The 23,285-nt window shown below is 64.5% G+C and overlaps 7 pseudogenes; all 7 read right to left on the reverse strand.

Annotated features, from left to right (window-relative positions):
• Nucleotides 1-196: 196 nt before the first annotated feature.
• On the reverse strand, nucleotides 197-315 carry LOC142866569 (uncharacterized; annotated as a pseudogene).
• Nucleotides 316-3,878: 3,563 nt separating this feature from the next.
• LOC142866570 (uncharacterized) lies at nucleotides 3,879-3,997 on the reverse strand (annotated as a pseudogene).
• A 3,557-nt stretch (nucleotides 3,998-7,554) lies between these two features.
• LOC142866571 (uncharacterized) lies at nucleotides 7,555-7,673 on the reverse strand (annotated as a pseudogene).
• Nucleotides 7,674-11,232: 3,559 nt separating this feature from the next.
• On the reverse strand, nucleotides 11,233-11,351 carry LOC142866590 (uncharacterized; annotated as a pseudogene).
• A 3,565-nt stretch (nucleotides 11,352-14,916) lies between these two features.
• On the reverse strand, nucleotides 14,917-15,035 carry LOC142866591 (uncharacterized; annotated as a pseudogene).
• A 3,567-nt stretch (nucleotides 15,036-18,602) lies between these two features.
• LOC142866573 (uncharacterized) lies at nucleotides 18,603-18,721 on the reverse strand (annotated as a pseudogene).
• A 3,565-nt stretch (nucleotides 18,722-22,286) lies between these two features.
• Nucleotides 22,287-22,405, reverse strand: LOC142866574 (uncharacterized; annotated as a pseudogene).
• Between the last annotated feature and the right edge of the window lie 880 nt (nucleotides 22,406-23,285).

Below are 23,285 nucleotides of genomic sequence, written 5' to 3' on the forward strand. Positions count from 1 at the left end.
GATGGCACGCATGCTGCCCCGCGGCGGCGGTGTCCCGGCTTGGGACAAGAGGAGGCCCCACGGTGCGGGCTGGGGCGGCAGGCACCGCGGCGGGCGCTGAGGGTGGGGGTGATCCGCCGGACCGCCGCCCCGCCGCGCTCCCGGCAAGGGGACAGAGCAACAGGCAAAAAAAAAAAAAAAAAAAAAAAAAAAAAAAAGCCTAGGGCACCCGGGATTCCCAGGCGGTCTCCCATCCAAGTACTAACCAGGCCCGACGCTGCTTAGCTTCGGAGATCAGACGAGACGGGGCGCGTTCGGGGTGGTGTGGCCCTAGACCGCGGAGGGCGCCCCTGCCCCGCTCAAGAGGCCAGCCTCACTGCGCTTCCCCGCGATAGCGCTGACCCGCGCCGGGCCTGTGCAGTTGGCCGACCCGGTCGGGCGGACTCCGGAGGACTGAGGTGAGGGACGGGGCGGGGTGGGGTGGGGTGGGGGGCTGTCTACACACACACACACACACACACACACACACACACAAACACACACACACACAGACACGATGCGCCTCCACGGCTGGACCCGCCAAGGTGGAGACCTTCCAGCCCCCCTCCTCTCCTCACCTCGCCTCCTTCACCTACCCGCCCCCACCCCCAGCGCGCCGCCGCTGACTGCGCACGCGCGCTCACCCTTTGACCCCAGCCAGGGGCCGCCCTCCCGCACAACCCCTGTCAGCTGCGCCCCCGCCCTGTGGGTGGGCGGGCTGCCGCCTATTCCCCAGGGCCAGGGCTGGGGCACAGCGCATGGGGGAGGGGAGCGAGTGTAGGGGCGTCTCTCGGGATGTGTCCCATGGCTGGGGTGGGGCGGGGTGGTTTGGGGGGCGCTGAAGAAATCAGTCCCCTCCATCTCCTACCTCTGGAAAACCCCCAAGCCCTTGGAGAACTGCCGGCACCGCTCCCGTGGGGGCCGGGACCCTGCTCCGTGTCCTCCTGTGGCCCAGTCCAAGGGGCCTGGGCCTGGCCCGGGGCTGGATTGGACCCCAACCACCCTCGGGTGTGGACTTGCTAAAAGCCGGCGATTAGATATTGGATTCGAGCTTCCTTGAGGTCATTTCACTAATGAGTGCACCGGAAAGAGTTTCCTAATCCATCTGTGAGGGTGGCAACTGAAAGAGAATTTTAAAGCTGACAGAATAGGCGAGGAAAGGCATAGGAGATTTCCACACCCAGTAAGGCAGACTTTCCCGAAATGGAAGAAAGAAACGAGCAAACAGAGACACCGGTAGCCCGCCCGGATCAGAGTCGGCTCCTTAGAGAAAGCACCCTGACCAGGTTCACCCGTGGGTGGGTGGCGAGCCAGTGGCATTCAGAAGCGCGAGGCCCGCAGTCTGTGCAGAAGACACCTGCACTCGGGTGTGTGTGGCGGCACGATTCCCAAGCAGCTCCAAATGGTAATCCAAAGAGAAGCCAGGGAGTTCCCAAGGCCCCAGGTGTCCTCAGCCCACGACTGGCTGCTGTGGGAATGCGAAGCCCGGCTCCTTGTCTCAGAGCGGGACAACCAGGAGGTGTGACGACGTACACCCCGGGGTTCCCAGGAGGATCAGGCTGAAGCTGGTACTTGGCCTGAAAATGTCCCCTCGCATGGGCACCCCCTTCCGCTTCCGGCTCCTCTGCTCCCGGTGCCCCTCCATCCAGGGGCCAGACTTTAAGAAGTCACCCGCAGGAGAATCCTGGTCCCAAAGGAGCCTTCTGGGGGACCCGTGCTGAGAGAGGTTGTGGGCATGGCCCGCTGGGGCTCTGCCCGGCCCAGGGCTGGGAGATGCCACCTCCCAGCTCCGGGTCCCTGCAGGAAGCGTTGGCAAGCACAGGGCCAGTCCCCCAAAGGCCCAGGTGCAGGGAGCCCAGGCCAAGCAGCCTGTGGAAGAAGCCACATGCCGTGCCACCCCGGGAACACGACTGCAGGTCGCGGCCCCTCCCGCCTCCTCCCCGACATGGCGCAGGGCTCAGAGACACCTGAGACGCTGCTACCAAAGTCCCAAGGGCATCGGTTGCTCCTCCAAAGCACCCGAGCAGACCGCGTTGTCCAGCCAGCCCCTGGGCCTCCCTGGGGTGCCCAGCACAAAAGTGCAGACAACCCCCGGACTCGCAATATCAGTTTGAGGATGTTCCTGCCATTCTAAGGACCCGCAGGCCAGCTGGGCCTTCAGGCAGGACAGAGAGCCCCGGAATCCGACGTGGAGAGCTGCGTGGACGTCCCCATCAGGAGGCGGTCCCCACCTCCGAGGCTCTCCCCTTGCGGGGAGCGGCAGCCCCAGGGCCTCAGGGAAGACACCAGGCTGGGCCCCCGCGGCACAGCGGGGCACGTCCCCGTCCCCGGCAGGCAGGCGACTTAGCGATGCCTGCGCCAGACTGCTGCGGCCGCCCTGCTGCCGGGTTCCTGGAGGGCTTCCTGGAAGCAGCGTCCACACCAAGCCCCTGGAAGGCCCAGGCGACGGAGGAGCCGGTCAGGCAGGGGCCGAGGACGGTGACGGGCGGGGAGGAGCGTGTCAGGCAGGGGCCGAGGACGGTGACAGGCCGGGCGGGAAGGAGCCGGTCAGGCGGGGGCCCAGGACAGTGACGGGCCTGGCCGGGGAGGAGCGAGTCAGGCAGTGGCCCAGGTGGTGGGCCGGGCGGAGAGGAGCCTGTCAGGCAGGGGCAGAGGACGGTGACGGTGACGGTGACGGTGACGGGCCGGGGCGGGAAGGGGCCGGTCAGGCAGGGGCAGGGGCCGAGGACAGTGACGGGCCTGGCGGGGGAGGAGCGCGTCAGGCAGGGGCAGAGGAGACGGGCTGGGTAAGGGGTAGGGTGACAGTTAGGGCACAATTCACAATCGCAAAGATGTGGAAGCGACCCGAGTGCCCATCCATCCAGGAGTGCATTAGTAACATGTGGCGCGTGGACACCACGGAGTGCCATTCGGCTGTGAGGAGCAGCGGTGAGGGGGCGCCTCTCGTGTTCTCCTGGCCAGAGCTGGAACCCGTTCCAGTAGGCCAGGTGTCCCAAGAACGGACACACGAGCACCACGTGCGCGCGCTCACCGGCAAATTGGTAGGAACGGATGGACACCTAAGTGGACAGCGAGGAATCACCTTCATCGGGTGGGTGTCGGGCGGGCGTGGGGAGGGGGTGGGCATACACATCCATTAGGGAGGGGGTGGGTGCGCACCGACTGGGGGATGGGCGCACTTGAAGCTCTGACCCGAGGGGGGAGGCGGGGAAAGAGCAATGCACCCGACCTGAACATTGGTACCCCCACAATACGCTGGGAGAGAATGAGAAATAAATAAGGAGACAGGGGGGAGGGGGGCACGGGCAACACATGTCACCTCAATACTTGTACTCCCATCATCTGCTAGAAAGGAGAGAGAAAAGAAAATGCAATAATAGAGATAAGAGACACTTTCTAAGAACATGAATCCGAAAAGAAAAGTAAAAGGAGGCCTGTCGAGCAGGTCTGGGTGTGACTCCGGATCCCCCAACCTCCAGTGCCACCACCAGAGATTCCTACGTGTAGCCCATAGAACCCCAAAAGCAACGGGACGAGTTCTGGTCACATACTCGCTCAAAGTGACATCCTGGAATCCTTCCGGAACTCCCTCCCCTCTCAGACTCTCCAGGTTTCCTCCAGCGTGTCGTTTCCCACAGACCAGACCTTTGGACTGAGACCGGACAGTCCAGATGGCACGCATGCTGCCCCGCGGCGGCGGTGTCCCGGCTTGGGACAAGAGGAGGCCCCACGGTGCGGGCTGGGGCGGCAGGCACCGCGGCGGGCGCTGAGGGTGGGGGTGATCCGCCGGACCGCCGCCCTGCCGCGCTCCCGGCAAGGGGACAGAGCAACAGGCAAAAAAAAAAAAAAAAAAAAAAAAAAGCCTAGGGCACCCGGGATTCCCAGGCGGTCTCCCATCCAAGTACTAACCAGGCCCGACGCTGCTTAGCTTCGGAGATCAGACGAGACGGGGCGCGTTCGGGGTGGTGTGGCCCTAGACCGCGGAGGGCGCCCCTGCCCCGCTCAAGAGGCCAGCCTCACTGCGCTTCCCCGCGATAGCGCTGACCCGCGCCGGGCCTGTGCAGTTGGCCGACCCGGTCGGGCGGACTCCGGAGGACTGAGGTGAGGGACGGGGCGGGGTGGGGTGGGGTGGGGGGCTGTCTACACAAACACACACACACACACACACACACACACACACACACACAGACACGATGCGCCTCCACGGCTGGACCCGCCAAGGTGGAGACCTTCCAGCCCCCCTCCTCTCCTCACCTCGCCTCCTTCACCTACCCGCCCCCACCCCCAGCGCACCGCCGCTGACTGCGCACGCGCGCTCACCCTTTGACCCCAGCCAGGGGCCGCCCTCCCGCACAACCCCTGTCAGCTGCGCCCCCGCCCTGTGGGTGGGCGGGCTGCCGCCTATTCCCCAGGGCCAGGGCTGGGGCACAGCGCATGGGGGAGGGGAGCGAGTGTAGGGGCGTCTCTCGGGATGTGTCCCATGGCTGGGGTGGGGCGGGGTGGTTTGGGGGGCGCTGAAGAAATCAGTCCCCTCCATCTCCTACCTCTGGAAAACCCCCAAGCCCTTGGAGAACTGCCGGCACCGCTCCCGTGGGGGCCGGGACCCTGCTCCGTGTCCTCCTGTGGCCCAGTCCAAGGGGCCTGGGCCTGGCCCGGGGCTGGATTGGACCCCAACCACCCTCGGGTGTGGACTTGCTAAAAGCCGGCGATTAGATATTGGATTCGAGCTTCCTTGAGGTCATTTCACTAATGAGTGCACCGGAAAGAGTTTCCTAATCCATCTGTGAGGGTGGCAACTGAAAGAGAATTTTAAAGCTGACAGAATAGGCGAGGAAAGGCATAGGAGATTTCCACACCCAGTAAGGCAGACTTTCCCGAAATGGAAGAAAGAAACGAGCAAACAGAGACACCGGTAGCCCGCCCGGATCAGAGTCGGCTCCTTAGAGAAAGCACCCTGACCAGGTTCACCCGTGGGTGGGTGGCGAGCCAGTGGCATTCAGAAGCGCGAGGCCCGCAGTCTGTGCAGAAGACACCTGCACTCGGGTGTGTGTGGCGGCACGATTCCCAAGCAGCTCCAAATGGTAATCCAAAGAGAAGCCAGGGAGTTCCCAAGGCCCCAGGTGTCCTCAGCCCACGACTGGCTGCTGTGGGAATGCGAAGCCCGGCTCCTTGTCTCAGAGCGGGACAACCAGGAGGTGTGACGACGTACACCCCGGGGTTCCCAGGAGGATCAGGCTGAAGCTGGTACTTGGCCTGAAAATGTCCCCTCGCATGGGCACCCCCTTCCGCTTCCGGCTCCTCTGCTCCCGGTGCCCCTCCATCCAGGGGCCAGACTTTAAGAAGTCACCCGCAGGAGAATCCTGGTCCCAAAGGAGCCTTCTGGGGGACCCGTGCTGAGAGAGGTTGTGGGCATGGCCCGCTGGGGCTCTGCCCGGCCCAGGGCTGGGAGATGCCACCTCCCAGCTCCGGGTCCCTGCAGGAAGCGTTGGCAAGCACAGGGCCAGTCCCCCAAAGGCCCAGGTGCAGGGAGCCCAGGCCAAGCAGCCTGTGGAAGAAGCCACATGCCGTGCCACCCCGGGAACACGACTGCAGGTCGCGGCCCCTCCCGCCTCCTCCCCGACATGGCGCAGGGCTCAGAGACACCTGAGACGCTGCTACCAAAGTCCCAAGGGCATCGGTTGCTCCTCCAAAGCACCCGAGCAGACCGCGTTGTCCAGCCAGCCCCTGGGCCTCCCTGGGGTGCCCAGCACAAAAGTGCAGACAACCCCCGGACTCGCAATATCAGTTTGAGGATGTTCCTGCCATTCTAAGGACCCGCAGGCCAGCTGGGCCTTCAGGCAGGACAGAGAGCCCCGGAATCCGACGTGGAGAGCTGCGTGGACGTCCCCATCAGGAGGCGGTCCCCACCTCCGAGGCTCTCCCCTTGCGGGGAGCGGCAGCCCCAGGGCCTCAGGGAAGACACCAGGCTGGGCCCCCGCGGCACAGCGGGGCACGTCCCCGTCCCCGGCAGGCAGGCGACTTAGCGATGCCTGCGCCAGACTGCTGCGGCCGCCCTGCTGCCGGGTTCCTGGAGGGCTTCCTGGAAGCAGCGTCCACACCAAGCCCCTGGAAGGCCCAGGCGACGGAGGAGCCGGTCAGGCAGGGGCCGAGGACGGTGACGGGCGGGGAGGAGCGTGTCAGGCAGGGGCCGAGGACGGTGACAGGCCGGGCGGGAAGGAGCCGGTCAGGCGGGGGCCCAGGACAGTGACGGGCCTGGCCGGGGAGGAGCGAGTCAGGCAGTGGCCCAGGTGGTGGGCCGGGCGGAGAGGAGCCTGTCAGGCAGGGGCAGAGGACGGTGACGGTGACGGTGACGGGCCGGGGCGGGAAGGGGCCGGTCAGGCAGGGGCAGGGGCCGAGGACAGTGACGGGCCTGGCGGGGGAGGAGCGCGTCAGGCAGGGGCAGAGGAGACGGGCTGGGTAAGGGGTAGGGTGACAGTTAGGGCACAATTCACAATCGCAAAGATGTGGAAGCGACCCGAGTGCCCATCCATCCAGGAGTGCATTAGTAACATGTGGCGCGTGGACACCACGGAGTGCCATTCGGCTGTGAGGAGCAGCGGTGAGGGGGCGCCTCTCGTGTTCTCCTGGCCAGAGCTGGAACCCGTTCCAGTAGGCCAGGTGTCCCAAGAACGGACACACGAGCACCACGTGCGCGCGCTCACCGGCAAATTGGTAGGAACGGATGGACACCTAAGTGGACAGCGAGGAATCACCTTCATCGGGTGGGTGTCGGGCGGGCGTGGGGAGGGGGTGGGCATACACATCCATTAGGGAGGGGGTGGGTGCGCACCGACTGGGGGATGGGCGCACTTGAAGCTCTGACCCGAGGGGGGAGGCGGGGAAAGAGCAATGCACCCGACCTGAACATTGGTACCCCCACAATACGCTGGGAGAGAATGAGAAATAAATAAGGAGACAGGGGGGAGGGGGGCACGGGCAACACATGTCACCTCAATACTTGTACTCCCATCATCTGCTAGAAAGGAGAGAGAAAAGAAAATGCAATAATAGAGATAAGAGACACTTTCTAAGAACATGAATCCGAAAAGAAAAGTAAAAGGAGGCCTGTCGAGCAGGTCTGGGTGTGACTCCGGATCCCCCAACCTCCAGTGCCACCACCAGAGATTCCTACGTGTAGCCCATAGAACCCCAAAAGCAACGGGACGAGTTCTGGTCACATACTCGCTCAAAGTGACATCCTGGAATCCTTCCGGAACTCCCTCCCCTCTCAGACTCTCCAGGTTTCCTCCAGCGTGTCGTTTCCCACAGACCAGACCTTTGGACTGAGACCGGACAGTCCAGATGGCACGCATGCTGCCCCGCGGCGGCGGTGTCCCGGCTTGGGACAAGAGGAGGCCCCACGGTGCGGGCTGGGGCGGCAGGCACCGCGGCGGGCGCTGAGGGTGGGGGTGATCCGCCGGACCGCCGCCCCGCCGCGCTCCGGGCAAGGGGACAGAGCAACAGGCAAAAAAAAAAAAAAAAAAAAAAAAAAAAAAAAGCCTAGGGCACCCGGGATTCCCAGGCGGTCTCCCATCCAAGTACTAACCAGGCCCGACGCTGCTTAGCTTCGGAGATCAGACGAGACGGGGCGCGTTCGGGGTGGTGTGGCCCTAGACCGCGGAGGGCGCCCCTGCCCCGCTCAAGAGGCCAGCCTCACTGCGCTTCCCCGCGATAGCGCTGACCCGCGCCGGGCCTGTGCAGTTGGCCGACCCGGTCGGGCGGACTCCGGAGGACTGAGGTGAGGGACGGGGCGGGGTGGGGTGGGGTGGGGGGCTGTCTACACACACACACACACACACACACACACACACACACACACACACACACACAGACACGATGCGCCTCCACGGCTGGACCCGCCAAGGTGGAGACCTTCCAGCCCCCCTCCTCTCCTCACCTCGCCTCCTTCACCTACCCGCCCCCACCCCCAGCGCGCCGCCGCTGACTGCGCACGCGCGCTCACCCTTTGACCCCAGCCAGGGGCCGCCCTCCCGCACAACCCCTGTCAGCTGCGCCCCCGCCCTGTGGGTGGGCGGGCTGCCGCCTATTCCCCAGGGCCAGGGCTGGGGCACAGCGCATGGGGGAGGGGAGCGAGTGTAGGGGCGTCTCTCGGGATGTGTCCCATGGCTGGGGTGGGGCGGGGTGGTTTGGGGGGCGCTGAAGAAATCAGTCCCCTCCATCTCCTACCTCTGGAAAACCCCCAAGCCCTTGGAGAACTGCCGGCACCGCTCCCGTGGGGGCCGGGACCCTGCTCCGTGTCCTCCTGTGGCCCAGTCCAAGGGGCCTGGGCCTGGCCCGGGGCTGGATTGGACCCCAACCACCCTCGGGTGTGGACTTGCTAAAAGCCGGCGATTAGATATTGGATTCGAGCTTCCTTGAGGTCATTTCACTAATGAGTGCACCGGAAAGAGTTTCCTAATCCATCTGTGAGGGTGGCAACTGAAAGAGAATTTTAAAGCTGACAGAATAGGCGAGGAAAGGCATAGGAGATTTCCACACCCAGTAAGGCAGACTTTCCCGAAATGGAAGAAAGAAACGAGCAAACAGAGACACCGGTAGCCCGCCCGGATCAGAGTCGGCTCCTTAGAGAAAGCACCCTGACCAGGTTCACCCGTGGGTGGGTGGCGAGCCAGTGGCATTCAGAAGCGCGAGGCCCGCAGTCTGTGCAGAAGACACCTGCACTCGGGTGTGTGTGGCGGCACGATTCCCAAGCAGCTCCAAATGGTAATCCAAAGAGAAGCCAGGGAGTTCCCAAGGCCCCAGGTGTCCTCAGCCCACGACTGGCTGCTGTGGGAATGCGAAGCCCGGCTCCTTGTCTCAGAGCGGGACAACCAGGAGGTGTGACGACGTACACCCCGGGGTTCCCAGGAGGATCAGGCTGAAGCTGGTACTTGGCCTGAAAATGTCCCCTCGCATGGGCACCCCCTTCCGCTTCCGGCTCCTCTGCTCCCGGTGCCCCTCCATCCAGGGGCCAGACTTTAAGAAGTCACCCGCAGGAGAATCCTGGTCCCAAAGGAGCCTTCTGGGGGACCCGTGCTGAGAGAGGTTGTGGGCATGGCCCGCTGGGGCTCTGCCCGGCCCAGGGCTGGGAGATGCCACCTCCCAGCTCCGGGTCCCTGCAGGAAGCGTTGGCAAGCACAGGGCCAGTCCCCCAAAGGCCCAGGTGCAGGGAGCCCAGGCCAAGCAGCCTGTGGAAGAAGCCACATGCCGTGCCACCCCGGGAACACGACTGCAGGTCGCGGCCCCTCCCGCCTCCTCCCCGACATGGCGCAGGGCTCAGAGACACCTGAGACGCTGCTACCAAAGTCCCAAGGGCATCGGTTGCTCCTCCAAAGCACCCGAGCAGACCGCGTTGTCCAGCCAGCCCCTGGGCCTCCCTGGGGTGCCCAGCACAAAAGTGCAGACAACCCCCGGACTCGCAATATCAGTTTGAGGATGTTCCTGCCATTCTAAGGACCCGCAGGCCAGCTGGGCCTTCAGGCAGGACAGAGAGCCCCGGAATCCGACGTGGAGAGCTGCGTGGACGTCCCCATCAGGAGGCGGTCCCCACCTCCGAGGCTCTCCCCTTGCGGGGAGCGGCAGCCCCAGGGCCTCAGGGAAGACACCAGGCTGGGCCCCCGCGGCACAGCGGGGCACGTCCCCGTCCCCGGCAGGCAGGCGACTTAGCGATGCCTGCGCCAGACTGCTGCGGCCGCCCTGCTGCCGGGTTCCTGGAGGGCTTCCTGGAAGCAGCGTCCACACCAAGCCCCTGGAAGGCCCAGGCGACGGAGGAGCCGGTCAGGCAGGGGCCGAGGACGGTGACGGGCGGGGAGGAGCGTGTCAGGCAGGGGCCGAGGACGGTGACAGGCCGGGCGGGAAGGAGCCGGTCAGGCGGGGGCCCAGGACAGTGACGGGCCTGGCCGGGGAGGAGCGAGTCAGGCAGTGGCCCAGGTGGTGGGCCGGGCGGAGAGGAGCCTGTCAGGCAGGGGCAGAGGACGGTGACGGTGACGGTGACGGTGACGGGCCGGGGCGGGAAGGGGCCGGTCAGGCAGGGGCAGGGGCCGAGGACAGTGACGGGCCTGGCGGGGGAGGAGCGCGTCAGGCAGGGGCAGAGGAGACGGGCTGGGTAAGGGGTAGGGTGACAGTTAGGGCACAATTCACAATCGCAAAGATGTGGAAGCGACCCGAGTGCCCATCCATCCAGGAGTGCATTAGTAACATGTGGCGCGTGGACACCACGGAGTGCCATTCGGCTGTGAGGAGCAGCGGTGAGGGGGCGCCTCTCGTGTTCTCCTGGCCAGAGCTGGAACCCGTTCCAGTAGGCCAGGTGTCCCAAGAACGGACACACGAGCACCACGTGCGCGCGCTCACCGGCAAATTGGTAGGAACGGATGGACACCTAAGTGGACAGCGAGGAATCACCTTCATCGGGTGGGTGTCGGGCGGGCGTGGGGAGGGGGTGGGCATACACATCCATTAGGGAGGGGGTGGGTGCGCACCGACTGGGGGATGGGCGCACTTGAAGCTCTGACCCGAGGGGGGAGGCGGGGAAAGAGCAATGCACCCGACCTGAACATTGGTACCCCCACAATACGCTGGGAGAGAATGAGAAATAAATAAGGAGACAGGGGGGAGGGGGGCACGGGCAACACATGTCACCTCAATACTTGTACTCCCATCATCTGCTAGAAAGGAGAGAGAAAAGAAAATGCAATAATAGAGATAAGAGACACTTTCTAAGAACATGAATCCGAAAAGAAAAGTAAAAGGAGGCCTGTCGAGCAGGTCTGGGTGTGACTCCGGATCCCCCAACCTCCAGTGCCACCACCAGAGATTCCTACGTGTAGCCCATAGAACCCCAAAAGCAACGGGACGAGTTCTGGTCACATACTCGCTCAAAGTGACATCCTGGAATCCTTCCGGAACTCCCTCCCCTCTCAGACTCTCCAGGTTTCCTCCAGCGTGTCGTTTCCCACAGACCAGACCTTTGGACTGAGACCGGACAGTCCAGATGGCACGCATGCTGCCCCGCGGCGGCGGTGTCCCGGCTTGGGACAAGAGGAGGCCCCACGGTGCGGGCTGGGGCGGCAGGCACCGCGGCGGGCGCTGAGGGTGGGGGTGATCCGCCGGACCGCCGCCCCGCCGCGCTCCCGGCAAGGGGACAGAGCAACAGGCAAAAAAAAAAAAAAAAAAAAAAGCCTAAGGCACCCGGGATTCCCAGGCGGTCTCCCATCCAAGTACTAACCAGGCCCGACGCTGCTTAGCTTCGGAGATCAGACGAGACGGGGCGCGTTCGGGGTGGTGTGGCCCTAGACCGCGGAGGGCGCCCCTGCCCCGCTCAAGAGGCCAGCCTCACTGCGCTTCCCCGCGATAGCGCTGACCCGCGCCGGGCCTGTGCAGTTGGCCGACCCGGTCGGGCGGACTCCGGAGGACTGAGGTGAGGGACGGGGCGGGGTGGGGTGGGGTGGGGGGCTGTCTACACACACACACACACACACACACACACACACACACACACAAACACACACACACACAGACACGATGCGCCTCCACGGCTGGACCCGCCAAGGTGGAGACCTTCCAGCCCCCCTCCTCTCCTCACCTCGCCTCCTTCACCTACCCGCCCCCACCCCCAGCGCGCCGCCGCTGACTGCGCACGCGCGCTCACCCTTTGGCCCCAGCCAGGGGCCGCCCTCCCGCACAACCCCTGTCAGCTGCGCCCCCGCCCTGTGGGTGGGCGGGCTGCCGCCTATTCCCCAGGGCCAGGGCTGGGGCACAGCGCATGGGGGAGGGGAGCGAGTGTAGGGGCGTCTCTCGGGATGTGTCCCATGGCTGGGGTGGGGCGGGGTGGTTTGGGGGGCGCTGAAGAAATCAGTCCCCTCCATCTCCTACCTCTGGAAAACCCCCAAGCCCTTGGAGAACTGCCGGCACCGCTCCCGTGGGGGCCGGGACCCTGCTCCGTGTCCTCCTGTGGCCCAGTCCAAGGGGCCTGGGCCTGGCCCGGGGCTGGATTGGACCCCAACCACCCTCGGGTGTGGACTTGCTAAAAGCCGGCGATTAGATATTGGATTCGAGCTTCCTTGAGGTCATTTCACTAATGAGTGCACCGGAAAGAGTTTCCTAATCCATCTGTGAGGGTGGCAACTGAAAGAGAATTTTAAAGCTGACAGAATAGGCGAGGAAAGGCATAGGAGATTTCCACACCCAGTAAGGCAGACTTTCCCGAAATGGAAGAAAGAAACGAGCAAACAGAGACACCGGTAGCCCGCCCGGATCAGAGTCGGCTCCTTAGAGAAAGCACCCTGACCAGGTTCACCCGTGGGTGGGTGGCGAGCCAGTGGCATTCAGAAGCGCGAGGCCCGCAGTCTGTGCAGAAGACACCTGCACTCGGGTGTGTGTGGCGGCACGATTCCCAAGCAGCTCCAAATGGTAATCCAAAGAGAAGCCAGGGAGTTCCCAAGGCCCCAGGTGTCCTCAGCCCACGACTGGCTGCTGTGGGAATGCGAAGCCCGGCTCCTTGTCTCAGAGCGGGACAACCAGGAGGTGTGACGACGTACACCCCGGGGTTCCCAGGAGGATCAGGCTGAAGCTGGTACTTGGCCTGAAAATGTCCCCTCGCATGGGCACCCCCTTCCGCTTCCGGCTCCTCTGCTCCCGGTGCCCCTCCATCCAGGGGCCAGACTTTAAGAAGTCACCCGCAGGAGAATCCTGGTCCCAAAGGAGCCTTCTGGGGGACCCGTGCTGAGAGAGGTTGTGGGCATGGCCCGCTGGGGCTCTGCCCGGCCCAGGGCTGGGAGATGCCACCTCCCAGCTCCGGGTCCCTGCAGGAAGCGTTGGCAAGCACAGGGCCAGTCCCCCAAAGGCCCAGGTGCAGGGAGCCCAGGCCAAGCAGCCTGTGGAAGAAGCCACATGCCGTGCCACCCCGGGAACACGACTGCAGGTCGCGGCCCCTCCCGCCTCCTCCCCGACATGGCGCAGGGCTCAGAGACACCTGAGACGCTGCTACCAAAGTCCCAAGGGCATCGGTTGCTCCTCCAAAGCACCCGAGCAGACCGCGTTGTCCAGCCAGCCCCTGGGCCTCCCTGGGGTGCCCAGCACAAAAGTGCAGACAACCCCCGGACTCGCAATATCAGTTTGAGGATGTTCCTGCCATTCTAAGGACCCGCAGGCCAGCTGGGCCTTCAGGCAGGACAGAGAGCCCCGGAATCCGACGTGGAGAGCTGCGTGGACGTCCCCATCAGGAGGCGGTCCCCACCTCCGAGGCTCTCCCCTTGCGGGGAGCGGCAGCCCCAGGGCCTCAGGGAAGACACCAGGCTGGGCCCCCGCGGCACAGCGGGGCACGTCCCCGTCCCCGGCAGGCAGGCGACTTAGCGATGCCTGCGCCAGACTGCTGCGGCCGCCCTGCTGCCGGGTTCCTGGAGGGCTTCCTGGAAGCAGCGTCCACACCAAGCCCCTGGAAGGCCCAGGCGACGGAGGAGCCGGTCAGGCAGGGGCCGAGGACGGTGACGGGCGGGGAGGAGCGTGTCAGGCAGGGGCCGAGGACGGTGACAGGCCGGGCGGGAAGGAGCCGGTCAGGCGGGGGCCCAGGACAGTGACGGGCCTGGCCGGGGAGGAGCGAGTCAGGCAGTGGCCCAGGTGGTGGGCCGGGCGGAGAGGAGCCTGTCAGGCAGGGGCAGAGGACGGTGACGGTGACGGTGACGGTGACGGGCCGGGGCGGGAAGGGGCCGGTCAGGCAGGGGCAGGGGCCGAGGACAGTGACGGGCCTGGCGGGGGAGGAGCGCGTCAGGCAGGGGCAGAGGAGACGGGCTGGGTAAGGGGTAGGGTGACAGTTAGGGCACAATTCACAATCGCAAAGATGTGGAAGCGACCCGAGTGCCCATCCATCCAGGAGTGCATTAGTAACATGTGGCGCGTGGACACCACGGAGTGCCATTCGGCTGTGAGGAGCAGCGGTGAGGGGGCGCCTCTCGTGTTCTCCTGGCCAGAGCTGGAACCCGTTCCAGTAGGCCAGGTGTCCCAAGAACGGACACACGAGCACCACGTGCGCGCGCTCACCGGCAAATTGGTAGGAACGGATGGACACCTAAGTGGACAGCGAGGAATCACCTTCATCGGGTGGGTGTCGGGCGGGCGTGGGGAGGGGGTGGGCATACACATCCATTAGGGAGGGGGTGGGTGCGCACCGACTGGGGGATGGGCGCACTTGAAGCTCTGACCCGAGGGGGGAGGCGGGGAAAGAGCAATGCACCCGACCTGAACATTGGTACCCCCACAATACGCTGGGAGAGAATGAGAAATAAATAAGGAGACAGGGGGGAGGGGGGCACGGGCAACACATGTCACCTCAATACTTGTACTCCCATCATCTGCTAGAAAGGAGAGAGAAAAGAAAATGCAATAATAGAGATAAGAGACACTTTCTAAGAACATGAATCCGAAAAGAAAAGTAAAAGGAGGCCTGTCGAGCAGGTCTGGGTGTGACTCCGGATCCCCCAACCTCCAGTGCCACCACCAGAGATTCCTACGTGTAGCCCATAGAACCCCAAAAGCAACGGGACGAGTTCTGGTCACATACTCGCTCAAAGTGACATCCTGGAATCCTTCCGGAACTCCCTCCCCTCTCAGACTCTCCAGGTTTCCTCCAGCGTGTCGTTTCCCACAGACCAGACCTTTGGACTGAGACCGGACAGTCCAGATGGCACGCATGCTGCCCCGCGGCGGCGGTGTCCCGGCTTGGGACAAGAGGAGGCCCCACGGTGCGGGCTGGGGCGGCAGGCACCGCGGCGGGCGCTGAGGGTGGGGGTGATCCGCCGGACCGCCGCCCCGCCGCGCTCCCGGCAAGGGGACAGAGCAACAGGCAAAAAAAAAAAAAAAAAAAAAAGCCTAAGGCACCCGGGATTCCCAGGCGGTCTCCCATCCAAGTACTAACCAGGCCCGACGCTGCTTAGCTTCGGAGATCAGACGAGACGGGGCGCGTTCGGGGTGGTGTGGCCCTAGACCGCGGAGGGCGCCCCTGCCCCGCTCAAGAGGCCAGCCTCACTGCGCTTCCCCGCGATAGCGCTGACCCGCGCCGGGCCTGTGCAGTTGGCCGACCCGGTCGGGCGGACTCCGGAGGACTGAGGTGAGGGACGGGGCGGGGTGGGGTGGGGTGGGGGGCTGTCTACACACACACACACACACACACACACACACACACACACACAAACACACACACACACAGACACGATGCGCCTCCACGGCTGGACCCGCCAAGGTGGAGACCTTCCAGCCCCCCTCCTCTCCTCACCTCGCCTCCTTCACCTACCCGCCCCCACCCCCAGCGCGCCGCCGCTGACTGCGCACGCGCGCTCACCCTTTGGCCCCAGCCAGGGGCCGCCCTCCCGCACAACCCCTGTCAGCTGCGCCCCCGCCCTGTGGGTGGGCGGGCTGCCGCCTATTCCCCAGGGCCAGGGCTGGGGCACAGCGCATGGGGGAGGGGAGCGAGTGTAGGGGCGTCTCTCGGGATGTGTCCCATGGCTGGGGTGGGGCGGGGTGGTTTGGGGGGCGCTGAAGAAATCAGTCCCCTCCATCTCCTACCTCTGGAAAACCCCCAAGCCCTTGGAGAACTGCCGGCACCGCTCCCGTGGGGGCCGGGACCCTGCTCCGTGTCCTCCTGTGGCCCAGTCCAAGGGGCCTGGGCCTGGCCCGGGGCTGGATTGGACCCCAACCACCCTCGGGTGTGGACTTGCTAAAAGCCGGCGATTAGATATTGGATTCGAGCTTCCTTGAGGTCATTTCACTAATGAGTGCACCGGAAAGAGTTTCCTAATCCATCTGTGAGGGTGGCAACTGAAAGAGAATTTTAAAGCTGACAGAATAGGCGAGGAAAGGCATAGGAGATTTCCACACCCAGTAAGGCAGACTTTCCCGAAATGGAAGAAAGAAACGAGCAAACAGAGACACCGGTAGCCCGCCCGGATCAGAGTCGGCTCCTTAGAGAAAGCACCCTGACCAGGTTCACCCGTGGGTGGGTGGCGAGCCAGTGGCATTCAGAAGCGCGAGGCCCGCAGTCTGTGCAGAAGACACCTGCACTCGGGTGTGTGTGGCGGCGCGATTCCCAAGCAGCTCCAAATGGTAATCCAAAGAGAAGCCAGGGAGTTCCCAAGGCCCCAGGTGTCCTCAGCCCACGACTGGCTGCTGTGGGAATGCGAAGCCCGGCGGCTCCTTGTCTCAGAGCGGGACAACCAGGAGGTGTGACGTACACCCCGGGGTTCCCAGGAGGATCAGGCTGAAGCTGGTACTTGGCCTGAAAATGTCCCCTCGCATGGGCACCCCCTTCCGCTTCCGGCTCCTCTGCTCCCGGTGCCCCTCCATCCAGGGGCCAGACTTTAAGAAGTCACCCGCAGGAGAATCCTGGTCCCAAAGGAGCCTTCTGGGGGACCCGTGCTGAGAGAGGTTGTGGGCATGGCCCGCTGGGGCTCTGCCCGGCCCAGGGCTGGGAGATGCCACCTCCCAGCTCCGGGTCCCTGCAGGAAGCGTTGGCAAGCACAGGGCCAGTCCCCCAAAGGCCCAGGTGCAGGGAGCCCAGGCCAAGCAGCCTGTGGAAGAAGCCACATGCCGTGCCACCCCGGGAACACGACTGCAGGTCGCGGCCCCTCCCGCCTCCTCCCCGACATGGCGCAGGGCTCAGAGACACCTGAGACGCTGCTACCAAAGTCCAAAGGGCATCGGTTGCTCCTCCAAAGCACCCGAGCAGACCGCGTTGTCCAGCCAGACCCTGGGCCTCCCTGGGGTGCCCAGCACAAAAGTGCAGACAACCCCCGGACTCGCAATCTCAGTTTGAGGATGTTCCTGCCATTCTAAGGACCCGCAGGCCAGCTGGGCCTTCAGGCAGGACAGAGAGCCCCGGAATCCGACGTGGAGAGCTGCGTGGACGTCCCCATCAGGAGGCGGTCCCCACCTCCGAGGCTCTCCCCTTGCGGGGAGCGGCAGCCCCAGGGCCTCAGGGAAGACACCAGGCTGGGCCCCCGCGGCACAGCGGGGCACGTCCCCGTCCCCGGCAGGCAGGCGACTTAGCGATGCCTGCGCCAGACTGCTGCGGCCGCCCTGCTGCCGGGTTCCTGGAGGGCTTCCTGGAAGCAGCGTCCACACCAAGCCCCTGGAAGGCCCAGGCGACGGAGGAGCCGGTCAGGCAGGGGCCGAGGACGGTGACGGGCGGGGAGGAGCGTGTCAGGCAGGGGCCGAGGACGGTGACAGGCCGGGCGGGAAGGAGCCGGTCAGGCGGGGGCCCAGGACAGTGACGGGCCTGGCCGGGGAGGAGCGAGTCAGGCAGTGGCCCAGGTGGTGGGCCGGGCGGAGAGGAGCCTGTCAGGCAGGGGCAGAGGACGGTGACGGTGACGGTGACGGTGACGGGCCGGGGCGGGAAGGGGCCGGTCAGGCAGGGGCAGGGGCCGAGGACAGTGACGGGCCTGGCGGGGGAGGAGCGCGTCAGGCAGGGGCAGAGGAGACGGGCTGGGTAAGGGGTAGGGTGACAGTTAGGGCACAATTCACAATCGCAAAGATGTGGAAGCGACCCGAGTGCCCATCCATCCAGGAGTGCATTAGTAACATGTGGCGCGTGGACACCACGGAGTGCCATTCGGCTGTGAGGAGCAGCGGTGAGGGGGCGCCTCTCGTGTTCTCCTGGCCAGAGCTGGAACCCGTTCCAGTAGGCCAGGTGTCCCAAGAACGGACACACGAGCACCACGTGCGCGCGCTCACCGGCAAATTGGTAGGAACGGATGGACACCTAAGTGGACAGCGAGGAATCACCTTCATCGGGTGGGTGTCGGGCGGGCGTGGGGAGGGGGTGGGCATACACATCCATTAGGGAGGGGGTGGGTGCGCACCGACTGGGGGATGGGCGCACTTGAAGCTCTGACCCGAGGGGGGAGGCGGGGAAAGAGCAATGCACCCGACCTGAACATTGGTACCCCCACAATACGCTGGGAGAGAATGAGAAATAAATAAGGAGACAGGGGGGAGGGGGGCACGGGCAACACATGTCACCTCAATACTTGTACTCCCATCATCTGCTAGAAAGGAGAGAGAAAAGAAAATGCAATAATAGAGATAAGAGACACTTTCTAAGAACATGAATCCGAAAAGAAAAGTAAAAGGAGGCCTGTCGAGCAGGTCTGGGTGTGACTCCGGATCCCCCAACCTCCAGTGCCACCACCAGAGATTCCTACGTGTAGCCCATAGAACCCCAAAAGCAACGGGACGAGTTCTGGTCACATACTCGCTCAAAGTGACATCCTGGAATCCTTCCGGAACTCCCTCCCCTCTCAGACTCTCCAGGTTTCCTCCAGCGTGTCGTTTCCCACAGACCAGACCTTTGGACTGAGACCGGACAGTCCAGATGGCACGCATGCTGCCCCGCGGCGGCGGTGTCCCGGCTTGGGACAAGAGGAGGCCCCACGGTGCGGGCTGGGGCGGCAGGCACCGCGGCGGGCGCTGAGGGTGGGGGTGATCCGCCGGACCGCCGCCCCGCCGGGCTCCCGGCAAGGGGACAGAGCAACAGGCAAAAAAAAAAAAAAAAAAAAAAAAGCCTAGGGCACCCGGGATTCCCAGGCGGTCTCCCATCCAAGTACTAACCAGGCCCGACGCTGCTTAGCTTCGGAGATCAGACGAGACGGGGCGCGTTCGGGGTGGTGTGGCCCTAGACCGCGGAGGGCGCCCCTGCCCCGCTCAAGAGGCCAGCCTCACTGCGCTTCCCCGCGATAGCGCTGACCCGCGCCGGGCCTGTGCAGTTGGCCGACCCGGTCGGGCGGACTCCGGAGGACTGAGGTGAGGGACGGGGCGGGGTGGGGTGGGGTGGGGGGCTGTCTACACAAACACACACACACACACACACACACACACACACACACACACAGACACGATGCGCCTCCACGGCTGGACCCGCCAAGGTGGAGACCTTCCAGCCCCCCTCCTCTCCTCACCTCACCTCCTTCACCTACCCGCCCCCACCCCCAGCGCGCCGCCGCTGACTGCGCACGCGCGCTCACCCTTTGACCCCAGCCAGGGGCCGCCCTCCCGCACAACCCCTGTCAGCTGCGCCCCCGCCCTGTGGGTGGGCGGGCTGCCGCCTATTCCCCAGGGCCAGGGCTGGGGCACAGCGCATGGGGGAGGGGAGCGAGTGTAGGGGCGTCTCTCGGGATGTGTCCCATGGCTGGGGTGGGGCGGGGTGGTTTGGGGGGCGCTGAAGAAATCAGTCCCCTCCATCTCCTACCTCTGGAAAACCCCCAAGCCCTTGGAGAACTGCCGGCACCGCTCCCGTGGGGGCCGGGACCCTGCTCCGTGTCCTCCTGTGGCCCAGTCCAAGGGGCCTGGGCCTGGCCCGGGGCTGGATTGGACCCCAACCACCCTCGGGTGTGGACTTGCTAAAAGCCGGCGATTAGATATTGGATTCGAGCTTCCTTGAGGTCATTTCACTAATGAGTGCACCGGAAAGAGTTTCCTAATCCATCTGTGAGGGTGGCAACTGAAAGAGAATTTTAAAGCTGACAGAATAGGCGAGGAAAGGCATAGGAGATTTCCACACCCAGTAAGGCAGACTTTCCCGAAATGGAAGAAAGAAACGAGCAAACAGAGACACCGGTAGCCCGCCCGGATCAGAGTCGGCTCCTTAGAGAAAGCACCCTGACCAGGTTCACCCGTGGGTGGGTGGCGAGCCAGTGGCATTCAGAAGCGCGAGGCCCGCAGTCTGTGCAGAAGACACCTGCACTCGGGTGTGTGTGGCGGCACGATTCCCAAGCAGCTCCAAATGGTAATCCAAAGAGAAGCCAGGGAGTTCCCAAGGCCCCAGGTGTCCTCAGCCCACGACTGGCTGCTGTGGGAATGCGAAGCCCGGCTCCTTGTCTCAGAGCGGGACAACCAGGAGGTGTGACGACGTACACCCCGGGGTTCCCAGGAGGATCAGGCTGAAGCTGGTACTTGGCCTGAAAATGTCCCCTCGCATGGGCACCCCCTTCCGCTTCCGGCTCCTCTGCTCCCGGTGCCCCTCCATCCAGGGGCCAGACTTTAAGAAGTCACCCGCAGGAGAATCCTGGTCCCAAAGGAGCCTTCTGGGGGACCCGTGCTGAGAGAGGTTGTGGGCATGGCCCGCTGGGGCTCTGCCCGGCCCAGGGCTGGGAGATGCCACCTCCCAGCTCCGGGTCCCTGCAGGAAGCGTTGGCAAGCACAGGGCCAGTCCCCCAAAGGCCCAGGTGCAGGGAGCCCAGGCCAAGCAGCCTGTGGAAGAAGCCACATGCCGTGCCACCCCGGGAACACGACTGCAGGTCGCGGCCCCTCCCGCCTCCTCCCCGACATGGCGCAGGGCTCAGAGACACCTGAGACGCTGCTACCAAAGTCCCAAGGGCATCGGTTGCTCCTCCAAAGCACCCGAGCAGACCGCGTTGTCCAGCCAGCCCCTGGGCCTCCCTGGGGTGCCCAGCACAAAAGTGCAGACAACCCCCGGACTCGCAATATCAGTTTGAGGATGTTCCTGCCATTCTAAGGACCCGCAGGCCAGCTGGGCCTTCAGGCAGGACAGAGAGCCCCGGAATCCGACGTGGAGAGCTGCGTGGACGTCCCCATCAGGAGGCGGTCCCCACCTCCGAGGCTCTCCCCTTGCGGGGAGCGGCAGCCCCAGGGCCTCAGGGAAGACACCAGGCTGGGCCCCCGCGGCACAGCGGGGCACGTCCCCGTCCCCGGCAGGCAGGCGACTTAGCGATGCCTGCGCCAGACTGCTGCGGCCGCCCTGCTGCCGGGTTCCTGGAGGGCTTCCTGGAAGCAGCGTCCACACCAAGCCCCTGGAAGGCCCAGGCGACGGAGGAGCCGGTCAGGCAGGGGCCGAGGACGGTGACGGGCGGGGAGGAGCGTGTCAGGCAGGGGCCGAGGACGGTGACAGGCCGGGCGGGAAGGAGCCGGTCAGGCGGGGGCCCAGGACAGTGACGGGCCTGGCCGGGGAGGAGCGAGTCAGGCAGTGGCCCAGGTGGTGGGCCGGGCGGAGAGGAGCCTGTCAGGCAGGGGCAGAGGACGGTGACGGTGACGGTGACGGTGACGGGCCGGGGCGGGAAGGGGCCGGTCAGGCAGGGGCAGGGGCCGAGGACAGTGACGGGCCTGGCGGGGGAGGAGCGCGTCAGGCAGGGGCAGAGGAGACGGGCTGGGTAAGGGGTAGGGTGACAGTTAGGGCACAATTCACAATCGCAAAGATGTGGAAGCGACCCGAGTGCCCATCCATCCAGGAGTGCATTAGTAACATGTGGCGCGTGGACACCACGGAGTGCCATTCGGCTGTGAGGAGCAGCGGTGAGGGGGCGCCTCTCGTGTTCTCCTGGCCAGAGCTGGAACCCGTTCCAGTAGGCCAGGTGTCCCAAGAACGGACACACGAGCACCACGTGCGCGCGCTCACCGGCAAATTGGTAGGAACGGATGGACACCTAAGTGGACAGCGAGGAATCACCTTCATCGGGTGGGTGTCGGGCGGGCGTGGGGAGGGGGTGGGCATACACATCCATTAGGGAGGGGGTGGGTGCGCACCGACTGGGGGATGGGCGCACTTGAAGCTCTGACCCGAGGGGGGAGGCGGGGAAAGAGCAATGCACCCGACCTGAACATTGGTACCCCCACAATACGCTGGGAGAGAATGAGAAATAAATAAGGAGACAGGGGGGAGGGGGGCACGGGCAACACATGTCACCTCAATACTTGTACTCCCATCATCTGCTAGAAAGGAGAGAGAAAAGAAAATGCAATAATAGAGATAAGAGACACTTTCTAAGAACATGAATCCGAAAAGAAAAGTAAAAGGAGGCCTGTCGAGCAGGTCTGGGTGTGACTCCGGATCCCCCAACCTCCAGTGCCACCACCAGAGATTCCTACGTGTAGCCCATAGAACCCCAAAAGCAACGGGACGAGTTCTGGTCACATACTCGCTCAAAGTGACATCCTGGAATCCTTCCGGAACTCCCTCCCCTCTCAGACTCTCCAGGTTTCCTCCAGCGTGTCGTTTCCCACAGACCAGACCTTTGGACTGAGACCGGACAGTCCAGATGGCACGCATGCTGCCCCGCGGCGGCGGTGTCCCGGCTTGGGACAAGAGGAGGCCCCACGGTGCGGGCTGGGGCGGCAGGCACCGCGGCGGGCGCTGAGGGTGGGGGTGATCCGCCGGACCGCCGCCCCGCCGCGCTCCGGGCAAGGGGACAGAGCAACAGGCAAAAAAAAAAAAAAAAAAAAAAAAAAAAAAAAGCCTAGGGCACCCGGGATTCCCAGGCGGTCTCCCATCCAAGTACTAACCAGGCCCGACGCTGCTTAGCTTCGGAGATCAGACGAGACGGGGCGCGTTCGGGGTGGTGTGGCCCTAGACCGCGGAGGGCGCCCCTGCCCCGCTCAAGAGGCCAGCCTCACTGCGCTTCCCCGCGATAGCGCTGACCCGCGCCGGGCCTGTGCAGTTGGCCGACCCGGTCGGGCGGACTCCGGAGGACTGAGGTGAGGGACGGGGCGGGGTGGGGTGGGGTGGGGGGCTGTCTACACACACACACACACACACACACACACACACACACACACACACACACACAGACACGATGCGCCTCCACGGCTGGACCCGCCAAGGTGGAGACCTTCCAGCCCCCCTCCTCTCCTCACCTCGCCTCCTTCACCTACCCGCCCCCACCCCCAGCGCGCCGCCGCTGACTGCGCACGCGCGCTCACCCTTTGACCCCAGCCAGGGGCCGCCCTCCCGCACAACCCCTGTCAGCTGCGCCCCCGCCCTGTGGGTGGGCGGGCTGCCGCCTATTCCCCAGGGCCAGGGCTGGGGCACAGCGCATGGGGGAGGGGAGCGAGTGTAGGGGCGTCTCTCGGGATGTGTCCCATGGCTGGGGTGGGGCGGGGTGGTTTGGGGGGCGCTGAAGAAATCAGTCCCCTCCATCTCCTACCTCTGGAAAACCCCCAAGCCCTTGGAGAACTGCCGGCACCGCTCCCGTGGGGGCCGGGACCCTGCTCCGTGTCCTCCTGTGGCCCAGTCCAAGGGGCCTGGGCCTGGCCCGGGGCTGGATTGGACCCCAACCACCCTCGGGTGTGGACTTGCTAAAAGCCGGCGATTAGATATTGGATTCGAGCTTCCTTGAGGTCATTTCACTAATGAGTGCACCGGAAAGAGTTTCCTAATCCATCTGTGAGGGTGGCAACTGAAAGAGAATTTTAAAGCTGACAGAATAGGCGAGGAAAGGCATAGGAGATTTCCA

The sequence above is a fragment of the Microcebus murinus genome, unplaced genomic scaffold (assembly GCF_040939455.1).
Source record: "Microcebus murinus isolate Inina unplaced genomic scaffold, M.murinus_Inina_mat1.0 scaf006_hap2_Mmur4.0, whole genome shotgun sequence".
Classification (NCBI taxonomy): Eukaryota; Metazoa; Chordata; class Mammalia; order Primates; family Cheirogaleidae; genus Microcebus; species Microcebus murinus.